We start from the raw sequence: 18322 nt of genomic DNA, 5'->3' as shown, positions 1-18322 counted from the left end.
AGTGCGATCCGCCACCAGAGTGGTACGGTAGTCCTATTCTAGAAGTCATGTTACTAGACCATGATGAACCTACGAACTATGAGGAAGCGATGATGAGCCCAGATTCTGCGAAATGGCTTGAGGCCATGAAATCTGAGATGGGATCCATGTATGAGAACAAAGTGTGGACTTTGGTTGATTTGCTCGATGATCGGCAAGCCATAGAAAATAAATGGATCTTCAAGAAGAAGATTGGTGCTGACGGTAATGTTACTGTCTACAAAGCTCAACTTGTTGCGAAAGGTTTTCGACAAGTTCAAGGAGTTTACTATGATGAGACTTTCTCACCCGTAGCGATGCTTAAGTCTGTCCGAAACTTGTTAGCAATTGCCACATTTTATGATTATTAAATTTGGCAGATGGATGTCAAAACTGCATTCCTGAATGGATTTCTGGAAGAAGAGTTGTATATGATGCAACCAGAAGGTTTTGTCAATCCAAAGGGGTAACAAAGTGTGCAAGCTCCAGCGATCCATTTATGGACTGGTGCAAGCCTCTCGGAGTTGGAATAAATGCTTTGATAGTATGATCAAAGCATATGGTTTCATATAGGCTTTTGGCAAAGCCTGTATTTGCAAGAAAGTGAGTGGGAGCTTCGTAGCATTTCTAATATTATATGTGAATGACATATTGTTGATTGGAAATGATATAGAATTTCTGGATAACATGAAGGGATACTTGGACAAGATTTTTTCAATGAAACACCTCGGTGAAGCTTCTTACATATTGGGCATCAAGATCTATAGAGATAGATCAAGAAGCTTAATTGGACTTTCACAAAGCACATACCTTGATAAAGTATTGAAGAAGTTCAAAATGTAACAGTCAAAGAAAGAGTTCTTGCCTGTGTTGCAAAAGTGTGAAATTAAGTAAGACTCAAAGCCCGACTATGGCAGAAGATAGAAAGAGAATGAAAGTCATTCCCTATGCCTCAGCCATATGTTCTATAAAGTATGCCATGCTGTGTACCAAATCTATTGTATACCCTACACTGGGTTTTGCAAGGGAGTAGAATAGTGATCTAGGAGTAGATCACTGACATTGGTCAAAATTATCCTTAGTGAAATAAGGATATGTTTCTCGATTATGGAGGTGACAAAAGATTCATCGTAAAGGATTACGTCGATGCAAGTTTTGACACTGATCCAGATGACTCTAAGTCTCAATCTAGATACATATTGAAAGTGAGAGCAATTAGCTAGAGTAGCTCCGTGCAGAGCATTGTAGACATATAATATTTGAAAAATACATGGCTCTGAATGTGACAGACCCGTTGACTAAATTTCTCTCACGAGTAAAACACGATCATACCTTAGTACTCTTTGGGTGTTAATCACATAGCGATGTGAACTAGATTATAGACTCTAGTAAACCCTTTGGGTGTTCATGACGATGTGAACTACGGGTGTTAATCATATACAGATATGAATATTGGTGTTCAATCACATGATGATGTGAACTAGATTACTGACTCTAGTGCAAGTGGGAGACTGAAGGAATTATGCCCTAGAGGCAATAATAAAATTATTATTTATTTCCTTATCTCATGACAAATGTTTATTATTCATGCTAGAATTGTATTAACCGGAAACTTAGTACATGTGTGAATACATAGACAAACAAAGTGTCACTAGTATGCCTCTACTTGACTAGCTCGTTGAATCAAAGATGGTTAAGTTTCCTAGCCATAGACATGAGTTGTCATTTGATTAACGGGATCTCATCATTAGGAGAATGATGTGATTGACTTGACCCATTCCGTTAGCTTAGCACTTGATCGTTTAGTATGTTGCTATTGCTTTCTTCATGACTTATACATGTTCCTATGACTATGAGATTATGCAACTCCCGTTTACCGGAGGAACACTTTGTGTGCTACCAAACATCACAACGTAACTGGGTGATTATAAAGGTGCTCTACAGGTGTCTCCGAAGGTACTTGTTGAGTTGGCGTATTACGAGATTAGGATTTGTCACTCCGATTGTCAGAGAGGTATCTCTGGGCCCTCTCGGTAATGCACATCACTATAAGCCTTGCAAGCAATGTGAGTAATGAGTTAGTTGCGGAATGATGCATTACATAACGGGTAAAGAGACTTGCCGGTAATGAGATTGAACTAGGTATTGAGATACCGATGATCGAATCTCGGGCAAGTAACATACCGATGATAAAGGGAACAACATATGTTGTTATGCGGTTTGACCGATAAAGATCTTCATAGAATATGTGGGAGCCAATATGAGCATCCAGGTTCCGCTATTGGTTATTGACTGGAGATGTGTCTCGGTCATGTCTACATAGTTCTCGAACCCGTAGGGTCCGCACGCTTAACGTTCGGTGACGATTTAAATTATGAGTTATGTGTTTTGATGTACCGAAGGTAATTCGGAGTCCCGGATGAGATCGGGGACATGACAAGAAGTCTCGAAATGGTCGAGACATAAAAATCGATATATTGGACGACTATATTCGGACATCGGAAAGGTTCCGAGTGATTCGGGTATTTATCGGAGTACCGGAGAGTTACGGGAATTTGCCGGGGAGTATATGGGCCTTATTGAGCCATACGGGAATAGAGGAAGATGCCAAAAGGAAGGAGGCGCCCCCCCTCTCGTCCGAATTGGACAAGGGGTGCAGCCCCCTTTTCCTTCTCCCTCTCCCCCTATTTCCTTCTCTCCTACTCCGGAAAGGAAAGGTGAATCCTACTAGGACTTGGGAGTCCTAGTATGACTCCCCACCCTTGGTGCGCCCCCTCTAGGGCCGGCCTCTCCCTCCCTCCTTTATATACGAGGGCAAGGGGGCACCTCTAGACACAACAATTGATCTCTTGATCTCTTAGCCGTGTGCGATGCCGCCCTCCACCATAATCCACCTCGATCATATTGTAGTGGTGCTTAGGCGAAGGCCTGCGTCGGTAGCAACATCATCACCGTCATCACGCCATTGTGCTGACGGAACTCTCCCTCGAAGCGCGGCTGGATCGGGGTTCATGGGACGTCATCGAGTTGAACGTGTGCTGAACTCGGAGGTGCCGTACATTGGGTACTTGATCGGTCGGATCGTGAAGACGTACGACTACATCAACCGCGTTGTGCTAACGCTTCCGCTTTTGGTCTACGAGGGTACGTGGACAACACTTTCCCCTCCCGTTGCTATGCATCACCATGATCTTGCGTTTGCGTAGGAATTGTTTTAAAATTACTACGTTCCCCAACAACAGCTACTTCAGGAGTTGCTATGTGAGGTTACCAAGGCAACGCTCGTCTATTGTGATAACGTCTCCGTGGTGTACCTTGCTGCCAACCCAGTCCATCACCAACGAACAAAGCATATTGAGCTCGACATCCACTTGTCAGGGAGCACGTCGCCCTTGGTCATGTTCGTGTTCTACACGTGCCCACCGATCAACAGTTCGCCGATGTCATGACGAAGGGACTACCCACCTCGACCTTCAAGGGCTTTCGTCCCAGTTTCTGCGTCACCGGTGATGCTTCGACTGTGCAGGGGGGGGGGTGTTGAACATGTGTACATGTACGTAGGTCCGGGTTTTGTATGCAATACCTGTAGTGTGTGTCTCCCTCTGTATGTACGTGTATCTTAGGAGACAAGATACCGGTCGCACCCCTTGTACCTATATATATGTGGCTAGTGCATGATCAATCAATTATCGATGCACCAAATCATTCTCTACAATCTTGATTAACTTTAAGGACTACATTTACCACAAGGAGCTTTCTTTTGGGTTGTTGACATCACATGATCTCAAACTCGATCTTTCATTGCTTCGGGCAAAGTCTTTACACCTTTTTTCTGGAAAAAACTTCCAATCTATTCATCTTCAATCATGATAGTACAACGAACACTAGAAATAATAAAAATTATATCCAGATCCGTAGACCACCTAGCGATGACTACAAACACTGAAGCGAGTCGAATGCGCACCGCTGTCATCGCCCCTCCCTCGCCTGAGCCAGGAAAATCTTGTTGTAGTAGACAGTCAGGAAGTTGTCATGCTAAAGCCCCATAGAACCAACGCACCAGAATAGCAACCACCGCAGATGAAGAGTGTAGATCAAAAGAATACGAGGGGTGTCGGTCAACCCAGGCATTTGAGGCCCGTTTGAGGCACCCGTCTAATTTTTGCGACCGGCCAATGGCCAGATCAATGGCTCGAACGTTTGAGGCGGGTTTGAGACGCCTGACCATAGATAGCTTCATAGCAGTCGAAAGAAAAGTTGTCCGAAAGAATAGAGAGTCTAGTGTTGTACTAGATCGCACCCTAAATTTGTAATTAAGGACTTCGCTGTTGCTACCGACATTCACAGGATGACCTTACTTTCTCTTTCTCTTAATGACGATGGAGGCCTAATGGTAGCCCCATGGCAGAAGACCTCTAGACGCAGGAGCCGTGCAACCCAACTATTGACTGAAGACACAATTCGAAACCGATGCATATATAGCAATATCCGGTAATGTTTTTGTCGAATCTCTAAAGGTGTCCGGCGTTGCACTGCGAGACTTGTGCTAAAAACACACAAATAGTTTAAAAGTGCCATGGGCTCGAAAGCCAAAAAACTTATTCAAAAGGTTAATGTTCGAACTAGATCAAGTGTTCGGTGCCAATCCGAAAATTGGACTTTACAAAAAAAAAGGTGCTTCTGCCATGCTTTAACATGACACATCCTATCTCAAAACTTCAAGCGGGTCAGCCTACGGCTTCTTTGAGAGAGAAATTAGGCTCCCCGACTAGTGACCGCACACTTGTGTCGAAAAAAGAAGTGATAAATAATAATAAAAACTTTGCAACGACTAAGAAGAAAAACAATTATCATAAAATGGCTAATATCAATTTAAGAGCCCCCAAGTGACTTGGGTAAAAGAATGATTGCATGTACCGAAGTACTTATATCATATCTATGTTCAACCGAACTTTAAACGCGTCTTAACCGACCGTCGTCTTCTCCCTCTTCGGTCAAGGACCGAAAAGTGTTATGTACTCCATCTGTCGAGAATATCGACGGTGTTTCCAATAACCAGGCAATCAGGCCATAAGGTTGTAATAGACAAAGCGCGCTCAGGGAACTTATGCTATATTACTACGAAGTGTAAGAAGCATCTTCGAAGAAAATAGTACCCCCACTGATACCTTTCTTCGGTGCTCATTGTTATTATGAGACTTGTGCAACAGATTTTTTGTACTCATGAGTTCTGTTGTGTGCCGACCATGATTGAAAACAATAAGAGCGCTAGCTTTCGGCTTCACCTAGTCTGAGGTCCGGCTCGGTTGACCCGATCGTGACAATCGCAGAGGTGCTCCCTTTACTCCCTAGCCTAACAATCGGGAATGTAGGGGTAAGCACAGGAGCCAGGCAACCCAGCTTGCAAATCGCTTAAGTCAACATGATGCATATTGTGGCGTAATACACGAACAAGGAACGAAGCCGTACAAGTATAATCATATGCAAGAGGAAAAAGCTTCATGAAGGAAGCCCCCAAGTAAACGGGGTATTTGAATTTGCGCGTCGCAAAAAAGTTTGGACAAGGAAATTTTTACAAGCAACTTTTTTCCGAAAAAGTATAATGCTTGGTCAAGCCGAACACAAGTTAAAAAATTAAAACTTTGAGCATGAATACAACTTAGCTAGTTAATGTGTTCGGTATTGATGACGCGGTCCGAGCTTGATGCGGGACAAGGTTCCATCCCCGAGCCGTTCCCGAGGTGGCGGAGCAAAGAGCCCGGCACTCCGAAGTGGTGACATAGCACGGTCAATGCAGGACGGCAGGGTAATGCCGAAGTCCCCGGCATGGGGTAATGAAGTGTTGACGAAGCCCCCCGTCCAGCCGAGGTGACGCCAAAGAATATAGTCCGGCTGGATCATTTTCCTGTGCACAAAAAATAGTGCAAACCGGAGATAATAGTAATAATAATAAAAAAATCATTGCATAACAAATAATTTATGCAAAGTGAGTAATAAAAGAAATATGGCCTGGCGCCGAAGTCAATGTCGATGCCAGGCGGCGGCGTGATGCGGTAAAGGCATGGCAAGGCCTGAATTCACAGGTCGGTTCGAGTTCCAGATGCGGCGTTCGCCGGACTGTGTACGGAAACTGACTGAACCACCATGCGACCGTCGTTATGCGGCCACCATTTGATAGACCTGGCTTATTTTTTGTAGCAATCCGAAGAAAGGTGATTCCCAAAATTGGGACTCGATCCGCACACCTATTGCCTGATGGGCAATAAAGCAACGGCATGGCGATGCTGGCAAAGGTTGGCTCGCCGAGGCAAAGCCCTCGGTCCAGCTAATGTGACGGAGCTGGTCGGCCAGCGATGCCGAAGTCTCCGGAGTAGGTTGATGAAGAGATGATGAAGCCCCCGGTCCAGTGATGTAGGTCGTGACGTTGTCGATGCCGGCTTGATGAACTGACCGTGTGGCGATGTAGGTGTGCCCACTCCGTGTAATCCGTGGGGCGGCGATGTTGGTGACGATTTATCCTTCGCGATGCTGAACTATTGTTTGGCTGGCCGAGATGATGATCTGAAGAAATTGAGCTCGGCTCAACAAAGCGACGACGTGTCTAACGCAGGTCGGCCGCCGTGGAGTGATGTTGTTGGGCTGGTTTGACACCGGCGCGACGGTGAAGTTCGTATTGCAAGAATACTTTTAATACTACTGGCATGTGTTTGAGAATAAAACACAACACCCCATACGAAAACTTCCTTCAAAAAGGATGTCCGAGATCCCGTTCATAAAGAAGATGAATTCGGGTCGGATTCGTTCTCGCGCAGAAAACAGATCCAAAAAGTGATGCACTAATCGGAAGTTTCCCGGAGTTTGGACGGTCAGATCGAGCTGAATTTTTGGCAGGTGGTATATATGGAAATTCCGCAGCAAATCAACGGTTGGATCCTCCAAAGGACATTCGAGCTAGATGCTGGATACCACGCCCTAAACTCGTCCGAATTCTCGTCCAGATTCAACAGGGCTCCGGTATATCGGAGATTGCCGGAGATTCCTCCATCGGAACTCGACGAAATTTTTGCAGGGTTGTTATAGACTTAATTCCGCATAATTCCACCGAAGTAATCATTTAAGAGACACTCGAGGAGGCGGTGGCGGCGGATACAAGTTTGCTGTCCAGAAAAACAGCACGATCGCCTAAGGGCAATGTTGACGTTGAGCCCCCGAGCTCCATGGATGACTCCTCCATGATCTTTATAGAGATCGGAGTTGGTGTTGATGAAGGCCTTCATCCGAACATGACGATCGGAGGTAGAGCGCAGTCCTCGGTCAAACCAAGGTAACCAGTCGAGCTGTTAACGAAGAAGCCAACGTCGCAGTTGACCTGCAGTCGAGCCATTGATCCTTTCGCCAATCACACAACGGAACTCTCAATGAAAGCATCAATGTCGGTGTCAAAACCGGCGGATCTCGGGTAGGGGGTCCCAAACTATGCGTCTTAGGATCAATGGTAACAGGTGGCAAGGGACACAATGTTTACCCAGGTTCGGGCCCTCTCGATGGAGGTAAAACCCTACTCCTGCTTGATTAATATTGATGATATGGGTAGTACAAGAGTTGATCTACCACGAGATCAGAGAGGCTAAACCCTAGAAGCTAGCCTATGGTATGACTGGTGTTGTATATCTATCGACTAGCCTGGCCCCGGTTTATATAATGCACCAGAGGCCTAGGATAACAAGAGTCCTAGCCGAATACGCCGGTGGGGGAGGAGTCCTTGTCTTGATCGCCAAGTCTTGTGGATTCTTCCTTGTATGCGGCAGCTGTCCGGACTGACCCATGAGTATACGGCCATGGGGGTCCTCGGCCCAATCCAACTGATCGGGAGACGACGCGTTGAGTACCCCCTAGTCCAGGACACCGTCACTCGGCGTGCCCCCACTGATTCGAATAGTTTACTGAGACTCAGCTCGCGGCGAGCAGAGTTGAAGATTTCCTAAATTCTAAACGAAGGAAAACCCAGTGGGTGATCAGATATAAAGCAACACTCAAAAGTTCAGTCGAAATTTTGCTGACCTGGACATTGGTCTGAAGGGCAGTGCTGGCGTTGTAAGCTACCTGACTAGCTTCATGCATCACTTTCACCTGCTCCATGACAAGGTTCACCAGACGAAGAGCTTCCCTAGCGGCGCCCGGCGAGTCATCTGGAGTTTGATACATAGCAAAGAGGGATGGCTCCAGAGTGGTCAAAGTAGTTACCGGGTCGGACGAGTGGAGTTGCACTGGTGCAGCAGGTGTCTGTGCAGTCGACCCCGACGTACGATCAGTCGTCAGCGGGTTGGCGAATGTGACGTTGGTCCGAACCGGCCCTTCGGAACGTTCGACTACCACCTCAAGCGCCGGCGTCGACTGAGGAACTAGGATTTCAAGCCTCCTCCGGCTTGAGCCTCCACTCTTCTTCCTCCTCTCCTGTAGAGGCGCTTCTTCTTCGTCATCAGGGAGCACAACAATCTCTTGCGGAGCTACAAAAAGAGAGAAGTATCAAATTTTCAACCGATTGATCGCCCACTCGACTGAATGGAACTTGGTCGATCGGACTTACTGACTCGTGAGGTGGCCTCTTTGTCTCCTGGTGCCTTGTCAATGTCCATGTCAGTGGCAGCAGAGGTGGGACTGGAAAGACACATGAATTGGTCGGTCAGAACAAGAAAATCCTCAGTCGACCTACGAAAATGCAAACGAGATACTCACCCCGAAGCAACGGGGACGTCCATCTTAATTCGCGGCAATGTCTTCCGGGCCTTGGGAGGAGCCACTTTAGGCTGCTTGGTGACCTTCTCCGTCGGCTCCGGAGTCGACGTATGAGTGCGCTGCTGAGTATTGACACTCGGGCCCACGCTTTTTCCGCGCCCGCCTGCCAGATCTTGCTGCTGTCTGGATCGACGGTCGGAGCGCGGCGGCGAGTCGGCTTCTTCCTCCTCGTCCGACTCCTCGCTCTCCTCCTCATCGTCTTCTCCCGGAGACTCCCATTCACCACTTTCCTCCGCACTGTCCTCCCCCTCCTGGTCCTGCTCCAAAGCTTGTTCACCGTTGGGCATCAAATGCATCTCAGTGAATACCTGCAGAACAAATCGGTCGAACAAGAGTCAGTCAAACATCAAGTACAGTTGGAGCATGAGCGGGAAGCAGTCAGAACAAAAAGTATACCTTGTCGGGCGGGTTTCCGTCGCTGAAGGGGACAACTCTCCTAGATCCTCTAGGGTTGTCCTGGTTGCCTGTGACGCCCCTCAGCAACAAAGCAACGGTTTCAAACGACACTTCTTCTGGATGGACCCGAGCAGTGTCATCCGGTCCAGAATACAACCACATCGGGTGATCGCGGGAGAGGTTGGATGCGTCGACTAAGGAACACTTCCAACAAGTCCATGCCGGTAACACCATCATTGATGAGCTGGACCACTCTATCCACCAACATCCTCGTCTCCATGGTCTCATCAGCAGTTACTTTCAGTGGGGCAGGAGTCTGAACATGGTCAAACGAGAAGGGGGAAGACCAGTCGACTGACCTGGAGTTGCAACGTCCTGGCAGTAGAACCAGGTCGACTGCCAGCCTCTAACAGATTCAGGGAGAGTCGTGGCGGGAAAGGCACTCCTATTCCTCTTTTGGATACCTAAACCCCCACACATCTGGATGATGTGGGTTTTGGAGTCACTCGACTTCGCCTTTTTTACCGACTGGGAACGAATGGTGAAGATGTGTTTGAAAAGACCCAGTGCGGTCGACACCCTAAGAAGTTCTCACAAATCGATACAAAGGCATCTAAATATGTCATTGTGTTGGGAGAAAAATGGTGGAGCTGAGCGCCAAAGAAGTTCAAGAATCCCCGGAAGAAAGGATGCAGAGGGAGCGAGAAACCCCGTTCGACATGGGTGGCAAGCAGAACGCACTCACCCGGTCGAGGTTGCGGCTCCATCTCCCCCTTCGGCAGCCTTGCTGCTCCCTTGGCGATCAATCCGGACTCCTCCAGTTCAGCTCGATCCTCCTACCGGATCGAAGACCGGATCCAATCGCCCTGGATCCAGCCCGGCGGCAGCCTCGCACGCGACGACGACCCACGGCTCCGCTTCTTGCCTTTCGCCGCCCCCGTCGCCTTCTTAGCGCGCTCTAGCGCCGCCGTCTTGTCCTTCACCATGGATGGAGAGCAGCGGCATCGAGAGTGGAGGAGCTGGACGCAGTGGAGAAGCAGAGGAGAAAGAAGAAGGAATAGGCGTGCACAGTGCCAGCGCCTCGGACCCGTCGCCTTATAAAGGGCCACCTACGAGTGACTGACGCATGGAACCAGGCAATCCCGTCAAATCCTGCAATAGTTGCGCGCATCATACGTGGCGAAAAAGGTGGCGCGGTAATCGAGACATCGCTACTTATCCGGCCCGCTCGTTTCAGTGCTCTCCATCCCGCGCGCTTCCCTAAAATTTCGTATCCCGCGAAATCCAGGATACACTGCAAACAATCGCGCCCAAGATCCCGCGCTCCAACACAGCACTCGACACATGAGGTCACCAGTTCAATCGACAGCTCACTGAATGGATCAAGGCAACTGAGTCGACATCGAAGTATCGACGCGAGCGTTCAGTCTTGCAGAAGATACTCATGAAGACATGAAGCTCGGAGCTGATTCAACTTCAACCTACTTTTCACTCATACCTTAATCCATTCGGGGGCTACTGATGAGGATACAGACCTGGGGTAGGGTCATAGGCCTGAACTATACGTCCTACCCAAGGTCACTACCCAAGAAGGCAAGAAGGACAAGAGACTCCTTGATACCCCGGTCAAAGGTGTCGAGTGCAATCCACTCAACATCATGTCACTCGTGAGTCTCCCTACCTACTATCACTCGACTAACAAGAGAATCACTCGACCTCCCGAAGACGAGAAGTCACTCAGCATGCAACGGACACGCATTCACTCAGTAGTCTTTGAGGCCATTAATAGCACTTAAGGCTGGCGTTACCAGTAATGCCACCACTTTATGTACATTAACTCCCTTGTAATGGAGGGCGGGAGAGGTCCTGGCGAACTCTATGTTGGGGAACGTAGTAATTTCAAAATTTTCCTACGCACACGCAAGATCATGGTGATGCATAGCAACGAGAGGGGGAGTGTATCTTCATACCCTTGAAGATCGCTAAGCGGAAGCGCTTATCAACGTGGTTGATGTAGTCATACGTCTTCATGATCCAACCGATCCAAGTACCGAACGCACGGCACCTCCGAGTTCTGCACACGTTCAGCTCAATGACGTCCTCGCCTTCTCGATCCAGCAAGACAAGTGAAGTAGTAGATGAGTTCCGGCAGCACGACAGCGTGGTGACGGTGTTGGTGAAGAACAATCTCCGCAGAGCTTCGCCTAAGCACTACGGAAACTATGATGGAGGAAAAACTAGAGGGGACAGGGTTGCCAGCACACGGCTTGGTGTTTCTTGATGTGTATTTGGTGCTAGCCCTTCCCCTCTATTTATATGTTGAGCCTTGGGGTCGAAACTTGGAGTAAAATCCTCCACAAAGTCGGTTTCACCCGAAAGGCAAGAGTCCTTCTCGGACTCCAGGGCCAGACACCAGGGACCCTGGCGTCTGGCCCCTGGACTCCGCAAAACTTCCTTTTGCGCTTTCCTAAAACCTTGTGGGCTTTCCCCTTTGGCCCAAATAACGTGTTCTCATACCCAAACATTTCGGGAAACATCCGGAACCCCTTCTGGTGAATTCTGGAACCCTTCCGGAGACCAAACAACATTATCCCATTTATTAAACTTCATCTCCAGACCATTCCGGAGTTCCTCATCATGTTCATGATCTCATTCGGGACTCCGAACAACATTCGGTTACCAACATACATAACTCATATAATACTATATCGTCAACGAACGTTAAGCGTGTGGACCCTACGGGTTCGAGAACTATGTAGACATGACCGAGACATCTCTCTGGTCAATAACCAATAGCGGAACTTGGATGCCCATATTGGCTCCTACATATTCTACGAAGATCTTTATCGGTCAAACTGCATAACAACATACATTGTTCCCTTTGTCATCGGTATGTTACTTGCCCGAGATTCGATCGTGAGTATCTCAATACCTAGTTCAATCTCGTTACCGGCAAGTCTCTTTACTCGTTACGTAATGCATCATTCTGTAACTAACTCATTAGCTACATTGCTTGCAAGGCTTATAGTGATGTGCATTACCGAGAGGGCCCAGAGATACCTCTCCGACAATCGGAGTGACAAATCCTAATCTCGAAATACGCCAACTCAACATATACCTTCGGAGACACCTGTAGAGCTCCTTATAATCACCCAGTTATATTGTGACGTTTGGTAGCACACAAAGTGTTCCTCCGGTAAATGGGAGTTGCATAATCTCATAGTCATAGGAACATGTATAAGTCATGAAGAAAGCAATAGCAACATACTAAACGATCAAGTGCTAAGCTAACGGAATGGGTCAAGTCAATCACATCATTCTCCTAATGATGTGATCTCGTTAATCAAGTGACAACTCATGTCTATGGTTAGGAAACACAACCATCTTTGATCAACGAGCTAGTCAAGTAGAGGCATACTAGTGACACTATGTTTGTCTATGTATTCACACATGTATTATGTTTCCGGTTAATACAATTCTAGCATGAATAATAAACATTTATCATGATATAAGTAAATAAATAATAACTTTATTATTGCCTCTAGGGCATATTTCCTTCAGTCTCCCACTTGCACTAGAGTCAATAATCTAGTTCACATCGCCATGTGATTCAACACTAATATTCACATCTGTATGTGATTAATACCCATAGTTCACATCGTCATGTGATCAACACCCAAAGGTTTACTAGAGCCAATAATCTAGTTCACATCGCTATGTGATTAACACCCAAAGAGTACTAAGGTATGATCACGTTTTGCTCATGAGAGAAGTTTAGTCAACGGGTCTATCACATTTAGAGCCGTATGTATTTTGCAAATAGTCTATGTCTACAATGCTCTGCACGGAGCTACTCTAGCTAATTGCTCCCACTTTCAATATGTATCCAGATTGACAATTAGAGTTATCTGGATCAGTGTAAAAGCTTGCACCGATGTAACTCTTTACGACGGGGTCTTTTATCACCTCCATAATCGAGAAATATTTCCTTAGTCCTCACTAAGGATATTCTTGACCAATGTCCAGTGATCTACTCCTAGATCACTATTGTAGTCCCTTGTCAAATTCAGAGCAAGGTATACAATAGGTCTCATACACAACATACTTTATAGAACCTATTACGGAGGCATAGGGAATGACTTTCATTCTCTTTTCTATTTTCTGCCGTGGTAGGGATTTGAGTCTTACTCAATTTCACACCTTTGCAACACAGGCAAGAACTCTTTCTTTGACTGTTCCATTTTGAACTACTTCAAAAACCTGACAAGGTATGTACTTATTGAAAAACTTATCAAGCGTCTTGATATATCTCAATAGATCTTGATGCTCAATATGTAAGTAGCTTTACTGAGGTCCTTTTTAAAGAACTCCTTTTAAATACTCCTTTATGCTTTCCAGAAAAATTCTACATCATTTCTGATCAACAATATGTTACTCACATATATTTATCAGAAAGGCGGTAGTGCTCCCACTCACTTTATTATAAATACAGGCTTCACCGCAAGTCTGTATAAAACTATATGCTTTGATCAACTTATCAAAGCGTATATTCCAACTCTGAGATGCTTGCACCAGTCCAAGTCCATAGATGGATCGCTGGAGCTTGCACATTTTGTTAGCACCTTTAGGATTGACAAAACCTTCTGGTTGCATCATATACAACTCTTCTTTAGGAAAACCATTAAGGAATGCACTTTTGACATCCATTTGCCAGATTTCATAAAATGTGGCAATTGCTAACATGATTCGGACAGACTTAAGCATCGCTACAGTTGAGAAAAACTCATTGTAGTCAACACCTTGAACTTGTCGAAAACCTTTTTGCGACAAGTCGAGCTTTGTAGATAGTAACACTACTATCAGCGTCTGTCTTCCTCTTGAAGATCCATTTATATAATATGGCTTGCCGATCATCGGGCAACTCCACCAAAGTCCACACTTTGTTCTCATACATGGATCCCATCTCAGATTTCATGGCCTCAAGCCATTTCGCGGAATCTGGGCTCATCATCACTTCCTCATAGTTTGTAGCTTCATCATGGTCTAGTAACATGACTTCCAGAACAGGATTACCGTACCACTCTGGTGTGGACTGTACTTTGGAAGACCTACGAGATTTTGTAGTAACTTAATCTGAAGTTTCATGATCATCATCATTAGCTTCCTCACTAATTAGTGTGGGAATCACTGGAACTGATTTCTGTGATGAACTAATTTCCAATTCGGGAGAAGGTACAAATTACCTTATCAAGCTCTACTTTCCTCCCACTCACTTCTTCCAAGAGAAACTCCTTCTCTAGAAAGGATCCATTCTTAGCAACGAATGTTTTGCCTTCGGATCTGTGATGAAGGTGTACCCAACGGTTTCCTTTGGGTATTCTATGAAGACACACTTCTCTGATTTGGATTCGAGCTTATCAGGTTGAAAACTTTTTCATATAAGCATTGCAACTCCAAATTTTAAGAAACGACAGCTTAGGTTTACTGCTAAACCATAGTTCATACCGTGTCGTCTCAACGGATTTAGATGATGCCCTATTTAAAGTGAATGCAACTATCTCTAATGCATAACCCCTAAACGATAGTGGTAAATCGGTAAGATACATCATAGATTGCACCATATCCAATAAAGTGCGGTTATGACATTCGGACACACCATTACGCTGTGGTGTTCCATATGGCGTGAGCTGTGAAACTATTCCATATGTTTAAAATGAAGGCCAAACTCGTAGCTCAAATATTCATCTCTACGATCAGATCATAGAAACTTTATTTTCTTGTTACGATGATTTTTCCACTTCACTCTGAAATTCTTTGAACCTTTCAACTATTTCAGACTTATGTTTCATCAAGTAGATATACCCATATCTGCTCAAATCATCTTGTGAAGGTCAGAAAATAACGATACTTGCCACGAGCATCAACACTCATTGGATCGCATACATTGGTATGTATTATTTCCAATAAGTCAGTAGCTCGTTCCATTGTTCCGGAGAACGAATTTTTAGTCATCTTGCCCAAAAGGCAAGGTTCGCAAGCATCAAATGATTCATAACCAAGTGATTCCGAAAATCCATCTTTATGGAGTTTCTTCATGCGCTTTACACCGATATGACCCAAACGGCAGTGCCACAAATAAGTTGCACTATCATTATTAACTTTGCATCTTTTGGCTTCAATATTATGAATGTGTGTATCACTACGATCGAGATCCAATAAACTATTTTCATTGGGTGTATGACCATCGAAGGTCTTATTCATGTAAACAAAATAACAATTATTCTCTAACTTTAAATGAATAACCATATCGCAATAAACATGATCAAATCATATTCATGCTCAACGCAAACGCCAAATAACATTTATTTAGGTTTAACACTAATCCCGAAAGTATAGGGAGTGTGTGATGATGATCATATCAATCTTGAAACTACTTCCAACACTCATCGTCACTTCCCCTTCAACTAGTCTCTGTTTATTCTGTAACTCCTGTTTCGAGTTACTAATTTTTAGCAACCGAACAAGTATCAAATACCCAGGGGATACTATCAACACTAGTAAGGCACACATCAATAACCTGTATATCAAATATACCCTTGTTCACCTCTCCATCCTTGTTATTCACCAAATATTCAGGGCATTTCCGCTTCCAGTGACCATTTCTTTTGTAGTGTAAGCACTCAATTTCAGGCTTTGGTCCAGCTTTGGGCTTCTTCGCGGGAGTGACAACTTGCTTGCCATTCTACTTGAAGTTCCCTTTCTTTCCGTTTGCCCTTTTCTTGAAACTAGTGGTCTTGTCAATCATCAACACTTGATGCTCTTTCTTGATTTCTACATTCATCGATTTCAACATCACGAAGAGCTCGGGAATCATTTTTGTCATCCCTTGCATACTATAGTTCATCACGAAGTTCTAGTAACTTGGTGATGGTGACTAGAGAACTCTGTCAATGACTATCTTATCTGGAAGATTAACTCCCACTTGATTCAAGCGATTGTAGTACCCAAACAATCTGAGCACATGCTCACTAGTTGAGCGATTCTCCTCCATCTTTTAGCTATAGAACTTATCGGAGACTTCATATCTCTCAACTCGGGTATTTGCTTGAAATATTAACTTCAAATCCTGGAACATCTCATATGGTCCATGACGTTCAAAACATCTTTGAAGTCCCGATTCTAAGCCGTTAAGCATGGTGCACTAAACTATCAAGTAGTCATCATATTTAGCTAGTCAAACGTTCATAACATCTCCATCTGCTCCTGCAATAGGGCTGTCACCTAGCGGTGCATCAAGGACATAATTCTTCTGTGCAGCAATGAGGATAAACCTCAGATCACGGATCCAATCCGCATCATTGCTACTAACATCTTTCAACACAATTTTGTCTAGGAACATATCAAAATAAATATGAAAGCAACAACGCAAGCTATTGATCTACAACATAATTTTCAAAATACTACCAGGACTAAGTTCATGACAAATTTAAGTTCAATTAATCATATTACTTAAGAACTCCCACTTAGACAGACATCTCTCTAGTCATCTAAGTCATCACGTGATCCAAATCAACTAAACCATGTCCGATCATCACGTGAGATGGAGTAGTTTTCAATGGTGAACATCACTATGTTGATCATATCTACTATAGTCACGCTCGACCTTTCGGTCTCCGTGTTCCGAGGCCATATCTGTATATGCTAGGCTCGTCAAGTTTAACTTGAGTATTCCGCGTGTGCAACTGTTTTGCACCCATTGTATTTGAACATAGAGCCTATCACACCCGATCATCACGTGGTGTCTGTGCACGAAGAACTTTCGCAGCGGTGCATACTCAGGGAGAACACTTATACCTTGAAATTTAGTGAGAGATCATCTTATAATGCTACCGTCAATCAAAGCAAAATATGATGCATAAAGGATAAACATCACATGCAATCAATATAAGTGATATGATATGGCCATCATCATCTTGTGCTTGTGATCTCCATCTCCGAATCATCGTCATGATCACCATCGTCACCGGCGCGACACCTTGATCTCCATCGTAGCATCGTTGTCGTTTCACCACCTATTGCTTCTACGACTATCGCTACCGCTTAGTGATAACGTAAAGCAATTACAGGGCGTTTGCATTTCATACAATAAAGCGACAACCATATGGCTCCTGCCAGTTGCCGATAACTTCAGTTACAAAACATGATCATCTCATACAATAAAATATAGCATCACGTCTTGACCATATCACATCACAACATTCCTTGCAAAACCAAGTTAGACGTCCTCTACTTTGTTGTTGCAAATTTTACGTGGCTGCTACGGGCTGAGCAAGAACCGTTCTTACCTACGCATCAAAACCACAACGATAGTTCGCCAAGTTAGTGCTGTTTTAACCTTCTCAAGGACCAGGCGTAGCCACACTCGGTTCAACTAAAGTTGGAGAAACTGACACCCGCCAGCCACCTGTGTGCAAAGCACGTCGGTAGAACCAGTCTCGCGTAAGCGTACGCGTAATGTTGGTCCGGGCCGCTTCATCCAACAATACCGCCGAACCAAAGTATGACATGCTGGTAAGCAGTATGACTTGTATCATCCACAACTCACTTGTGTTCTACTCGTGCATATAACATCTACGCATAAAACCAGGCTCGGATGCCACTATTGGGGAATGTAGTAATTTCAAAATTTTCCTACGCACACGCAAGATCATGGTGATGCATAGCAACGAGAGGGGGAGTGTATCTTCATACCCTTGAAGATCGCTAAGCGGAAGCGTTTATCAACGCGGTTGATGTAGTCGTACGTCTTCAAGATCCAACCGATCCAAGTACCGAACGCACAGCACCTCCGAGTTCTGCACACGTTCAGCTTGATGACATCATCGCCTTATTGATCCAGCAAGACAGGCGAAGTATTAGATGAGTTCCGGCAGCACGACGGTGTGGTGACGGTGTTGGTGAAGAACAATCTCCGCAGGGCTTCGCCTAAGCACTACGGAAACTATGACGGAGGATAAACTAGAGGGGCCGGGGTTGCCGGCACACAGCTTGGTGTTTCTTGATGTGTCTTTGGTGCTAGCCCTGCCCCTCTATTTATATGTTGAGCCTTGGG

The sequence above is a fragment of the Triticum aestivum genome, chromosome 1B (assembly GCF_018294505.1).
Source record: "Triticum aestivum cultivar Chinese Spring chromosome 1B, IWGSC CS RefSeq v2.1, whole genome shotgun sequence".
Lineage (NCBI taxonomy): Eukaryota > Viridiplantae > Streptophyta > Magnoliopsida > Poales > Poaceae > Triticum > Triticum aestivum.
This window is presented reverse-complemented; position numbering follows the sequence as displayed.